Here is a 6303-nt window from a genome sequence, read left to right as displayed (position 1 = left end):
TATATAATACAAGAATAGCAAAATGTTGATCATTGTTGAAGCTGGGTGACAGTATAAAGGGGTTCACTGTACCATTTTGCGTACTTTGCGTATGTTTTAGATTTTTCATAAGAAAAAGCTTTTAAAAGCTTCCTAAATAAATTAGAGCAAGTTAATACAAAAACATCCTATTATAAAAAGAAAGTAAACTATATAAAATATAAAACATTGTTTCCTTTTTTTTTTTTTTTAAGAGATGGGATCTCAATATGTCGTGAAGTCTGGCCTCGAAGTCCTGGGTTCAAGCAATCCTCCCACATCATCTTCCTGAGTAGCCTGGACTACAGGCATCTCTCACCATACCTGGCTATTTGCGACATTTTTAAACTCAGAGAACTGCCATCTCAGTAAGTGGGACTCAAATTAATATTTTATTATGCCTGACTTTCTATATTATGATCTATTACCTAATATTCAAATTAAAGCTCCCAAATTCTTAAAGTTCTTGGAGAAAGATTTTAAGGACTTAACTGAGATATATATGGAAGATCTAAAATCTGATAGGAATGGAAGAAAAATAGAAGAATGAAAAAAGGGGTTGAGCATGGTGGCTCACGCCTGTAATTCCAGCACTCTGGGAGGCTAAGGAGGGAGGATCGCCTTGAGCCCAGGAGTTTGAGACCAGCCTGGGCAAGATGGCAAAACCCCATCTCCACAAAAAGAAAAAAAAAAAAATTAGCCAGGAGTGGTGGCACACGCCTACAGTCCCAGCTACTTGAGAGGTTGAGTGGGAGGATCACTTGAGCCTGGGAGGTTGAGGCTGCAGTGAGTGATGATTGTTCTACCACACTCCAGCATGGGCCACAGAGCAACACCCTGTCTCAAAAAAGAAAAGGAAAAAAGGAAATATAACAGTTAAAATGAAATGTGCTTTCAGAACTGTTATCTGTGAATAAAGCTTTAACCTTATTCCACGTCATTGTTATTTCTTTCATAAACCACTTGTAAACTTCATTTTCAAATTTTAATATGTGTATTTGATCAGAGTAGGCACAGAACATAGATGAATATTCATTTTTCAGAATCATGCATTTCATAACAATGGTTTCCTTCATAGTTATAGTCTCTGGCTTTATAATTTATAAAGTTCTAATTAATAAAAATTGTAGGGAGCCTGTGTCATTAAACAACATAATTTTTACATACAAGGATCTTTCTTCATAGATTTTAACAATGTAATGAGAACTTGTTAAAATATCTTTTAGGGCCGCGTGGTGGCTCAGGGCAGTAATCCCAGCACTTTAGGAAGCCGAGGCGGGTGGATCACCTGAGGTCAGGAGTTCGAGGCCAGCCTGGTCAACATGGTGAAACCCCATCTTTACTAAAAACACAAAAAATTAGCCAGGCATTGTGGAGTGCACCTGTAATCCCAGCTACTCGGGAGGCTGAGGAAGGAGGATCGCTTGAACCTAGAAGGCGGAGGTTGCAGTAAGCCGAGATCACACCACTGCACTCCAGCCTGGGCAAAAAACAGCAAGACTCCATCTCAAAAAAAAAAAAAAGTATCTTTTAAGAATCTATTCAATCCTGTAATTAAAACTATTTCATGAATACATACTTTTCTCCTTCATAACTTTTTTTTTTTTTCGAGATAGGGTCTCACTCTGTTGCCCATGCTGGAGCACACTGGCACAATCTCGGCTCACGGCAATGTCCACCTCCCGGGTTCAAGGGATTCTCCCACCTCAGCCTCCCGAGTAACTGCGATTACAGTCCCATGCCACCACACCCAGCTAATTTTTCTATTTTTGTAATAGACATAGGGTTTCACCATGTCCATCAGGCGGGTCTCAGCTCCTAACCTCAAGTGATCTGCCCACCTTGGCCTCCCAAAGTGCTGGGATTACAGGCGTGAGCCAGTGCTCCAGGCCCCTCGTGAATACTTTTAAATCATCTCTAGATTACTTGTAATACCTAATACAACAAATGCTACATAAGTAGTTGTTATACTGTATTTTTTAATTGGTATTTTTTTCTATGTGTTTCTTAAAAGATGTTATCAGAAGTTATCTATGGATGCAGAACCTACGCATACAGAGGGCCAACTGTATATTACTCCATTCCTATCAATGACATTATCCTTGTTAAGATGGTGTCTCAGAAGTGGTTGTGGTAAAAACAAATATCCTAGGAAAATCCATGTGGAAGAGGGTAAACGTGGTAATGTCCAATCTTATTACAAGGCTAGGTCATTAAAAAGAAAATACAACTGGCTGGGTGCAGTGGCTTGCCTGTAATCCCAGCACTTTGGGAGGCCGAGGAGGGTGGATCACAAAGTCAGGAGTTCAAGACCAGCCTGGCCAACATGGTGAAATCCCATCTCTACTAAAAATACAAAAATTAGCCAGGCATGGTGGCAGGAACCTGTAATCCCAGCTACTCGGGAGGCTGAGGCAGAGAACTGCTTGAACCCAGGAGGTGGAGACAGCAGTGAGCCAAGACGGTGCCACTGCACTCCAGCCTGGGCGACAGAGCAAGACTCCATCTCAAAACAAAACAAAACAAAACACAACTTCCTCTTGGCTCACTTTCTCTTGAGACACCCACCCTGGAACCCAGCCACCATGCGGTGAGAAAGCCCAGGCCACAAAGAAAGCCACATGTAGGTGTTTCTGCTAACACCCTCAGCTAAGGTCTCAGCTGACAGCCGGCATCAACTGCCAGACCACTGAGTGAGCAAACTTCAGATGATTCCAGCCTCAGACTTCTAAGTCTTCTAAATGAGGACCCAGACATCAGAGAGCACAGACTGGCCTTCCCCACTGTGTTCCAGCCAAATTGCTAACCCACAGAATCTGTGGGCATAATGAGTGAATGTTTTATGCCACTAAGTTTGGGAGGTAGTGTAACCATGGTAACCATATCAATGGGGATTTAATATATAATACAAAGAAAAGCAGGCTATGCATGAAGCTATGATGACAGTGCCTCATGAAGCAAAGATCACGACTCATCTAATCCCATGCATCCTGGAGTCCTTGAAAAGCGGGGAGGGAAGGCAAAAATCATTAAAAGACACCTTTTAAAAACTCAAAACAAATGCACCTCATTCACCAGTCTTTTGATGTAGGACCAAAGCCTCTTTTTTAAACACAGGACCACTGATAAAAGGTTCTAAGATATATATTTTATATATATCACACCCATCCTGCAATATTTTCAACTTTGGTTTAAGTGGAAAAGTGGGGCAAGGATGTGAGACAGCTTACAAAGCGATCTAAGGGTATGATGTTCCTGCGTATGTGTATTTGTCTCACTCATGCCTAACTGGAAAGAAATTGTTTATGTGACCTTTACTGACTCTTTCCAAAGCATTGAACTCACTTTACCATTTCTGTAACAGTTAACTAAATTATAATAAAGGGCATGAGGGGTCGTAAACAGGTCTGGTAGCCTTAAAAATGCCATTCTTGATAAGTATTTATATGTTTGTGTTATTTACTTCCATATACTTATATGTAACTGTTTTGTTTCTAAAGAGTAGGACAAGGAGGAAGTACCTATTATGGGTACTGATTGTCTGAATTAGCTTACTCTACCACCCAATTATACTTTCCAGAGGTACTTTTGATACCACGTAGAAACCAAGAAGTTCCATTAAAATGTTAAATCATTCTGAAAAACAGAAGCCTATATTATCTGTTTGTTCTGATAAGGGAAGTCAATGATGGGTATCCTAAAGCCACACACCTTACTACTTGAATTAATGACATCCCTGAAATACATCATTATGTATCATTAAAAAAAAAATACTGCCATTTAACCTACAACACAATGCCAAGATATCACTGATTGCACTTAGAATTAAACACTCTTTTGACAAGCACAAGTAATTACAATGCTCTGAGGAAGCCAAGAATGCTGAAAGCACGGATAGTTATTGGTCACAGGAAGTCATATAGAGCAGTTGTAATCAACATGCTAAACTTTATTCCAGAAAAAAATTTTAAAATGGAAAATTTCAAATACGCGAGTCCTTTACAGACATGAAGCTACCTTCAAATCAAGATGTAAATGATATTGTTAATTAACAGCTTAAAGAGGCAGTTAAGTGGCAGTTAATAACACTGATAAATACGTAAGAGTGTAGAATTTGCAATGAGATCACTTCCCTTTTCCTTTCACTGGATTGTGTACAGATATCCTCTTGTTATTTAAATATAATACAATCACAGCATTTCTCAAGTAATTATTAGAGTCCCTGTGTTTACAAGCTGATATTTTTTTCTTCGTTAGTTCAATATCTCCCAAGTACTTGTATTAAAAATATTTTTGCCGGGCGCGGTGGCTCACGCTTGTAATCCCAGCACTTTGGGAGGCCGAGGCGGGTGGATCACGAGGTCAGGAGATCGAGACCACGGTGAAACCCCGTCTCTACTAAAAATACAAAAAAAAATTAGCCGGGCGTGGTGGCGGGCGCCTGTAGTCCCAGCTACTCGGAGAGGCTGAGGCAGGAGAATGGCGTGAACCCGGGAGTCGGAGCTTGCAGTGAGCCGAGATTGCGCCACTGCACTACAGCCTGGGCGACAGAGCGAGACTCCGTCTCAAAAAAAAAAAAAAAAAAAATAAGACCCAAGTGCTTCTGATGCAGGTGAGCTCAAGAGCCTGTATCAGACCTTAGGTTAAATACTATATCAAGTTCTCAAAGCCAGAAAATAGTAGCCACAGGCTAAGGATACTTGCATGAAAGAGAAAACGGCAATTTCAAAAAATGCTGAAACTATTTCATCTGCTTACGAAAACATCAGAGGCTATCAAATCAGGCACTTTAAAATTAGAATGAAAAAACAATTGCCAAACTAGTATCCTCATAATAGGTACACAGGACTCTCGTAATAATCAATATATGCTACAATCTAGCAAAATAATAATAATTATTATTATTTTTTTTTTTTTGAGACGGAATCTCGCTCTGTCGCCAGGCTAGAGTGCAGTGGCGCGATCTCAGTTCACTGCAAGCTCCGCCTCCCGGGTTCACGCCATTCTCCTGCCTCAGCCTCCCGAGTAGCGAGGACTACAGGCGCCCATCACCACACCCGGCTAATTTTTCGTATTTTCAGTAGAGACGGGGTTTCACCGTGTTAGCCAGGATGGTTTGGATCTCCTGACCTCGTGATCCGCCCGCCTCAGCCTCCCAAACTGCTGGGATTACAGGCGTGAGCCACCGCGCCCAGCCTATTATTCTACATTTAAAGTTAACACTGGTCAGGTGCAGTGGCTCACGCCTGTAATCCCAGCATTTTGGGAGGCCGAGGCGGATGGGTCACCTGAGGTCTGGAGTTCGAGACCAGCCTGGCCAACACGGTGAAACCCCGTTTCTACTAAAAATACAAAAATGAGCCAGGCGTGGTAACGCATGCCTGTAGTCCCAGCTATTCAGGAGGCTGACGCACAAGAACCGCTTGAACCAGGGAGGCAGAGGTTGCAGTGAGCCAAGATCATGCCACTGTACTCCAGCCTGGGCCACAGAGCGAGACTCCGTCTCAAAAATAATTAGTAATAATAATAATAATAATAATAAATAAAGCTGGCCGGGCGTGGTGGCTCACGCCTGTAATCCCAGCACTTTCAGAGGCCAAGGCGGACGGATCACCTGAGGTCGGCAGTTGGAGCCTGACCAACATTGGAGAAACCCCATCTCTACTAAAAATACAAAATTAGCTGGGGCATGCCCGTAATCCCAGCTACTCGGGAGGCTGAGGCAGGCGAATCGCCTGAACCCAGGAGGCGGAGATTGTGGTGAGCCGAGATCGTGCCATTGCACTCCAGCCCGGGCAACAAGAGCAAAACTCCGTCTCAAAAAAAGAAAATAAATAAATAAAGTTAATATTAAAGGTATTTTAACAGAAAGGTGGTAATCAGGGGAATGAATCTCACATATAATCTTTACTACAATGTTTTCTTTCAAGACTGCTTTCATACCACAGAAAGCAATCTACATTACAGGAAAATTATGTATAAGTAACTCCATAACACTAATATAATAAAATGCTAAACCTAACCTCCCACCCGAGTTTGTTTCCACTGACAGCATCTCATCAGTACCTCAAATGCAACACCTTCAAAACGACATTCAAGACGTCCCCTTTCAGACTGATTTTCCATTTTTCACACTTCTATATTAAAATGCTCCCTGACATAACAGATTTTTTCTGTTTTCCAATATTTATAACAGACGTAAAACTCTTTCTCAACCCCGGCTCTGCATTCTTCTGCTAACGTTAAGGATACCATAATCCTCCAAAGCAGCCAGTTGAAATCTTT

The sequence above is a fragment of the Nomascus leucogenys genome, chromosome 5 (assembly GCF_006542625.1).
Source record: "Nomascus leucogenys isolate Asia chromosome 5, Asia_NLE_v1, whole genome shotgun sequence".
Lineage (NCBI taxonomy): Eukaryota > Metazoa > Chordata > Mammalia > Primates > Hylobatidae > Nomascus > Nomascus leucogenys.
The sequence above is the reverse complement of the archived record's forward strand: the minus strand, read 5'-3'. Positions refer to the sequence as shown.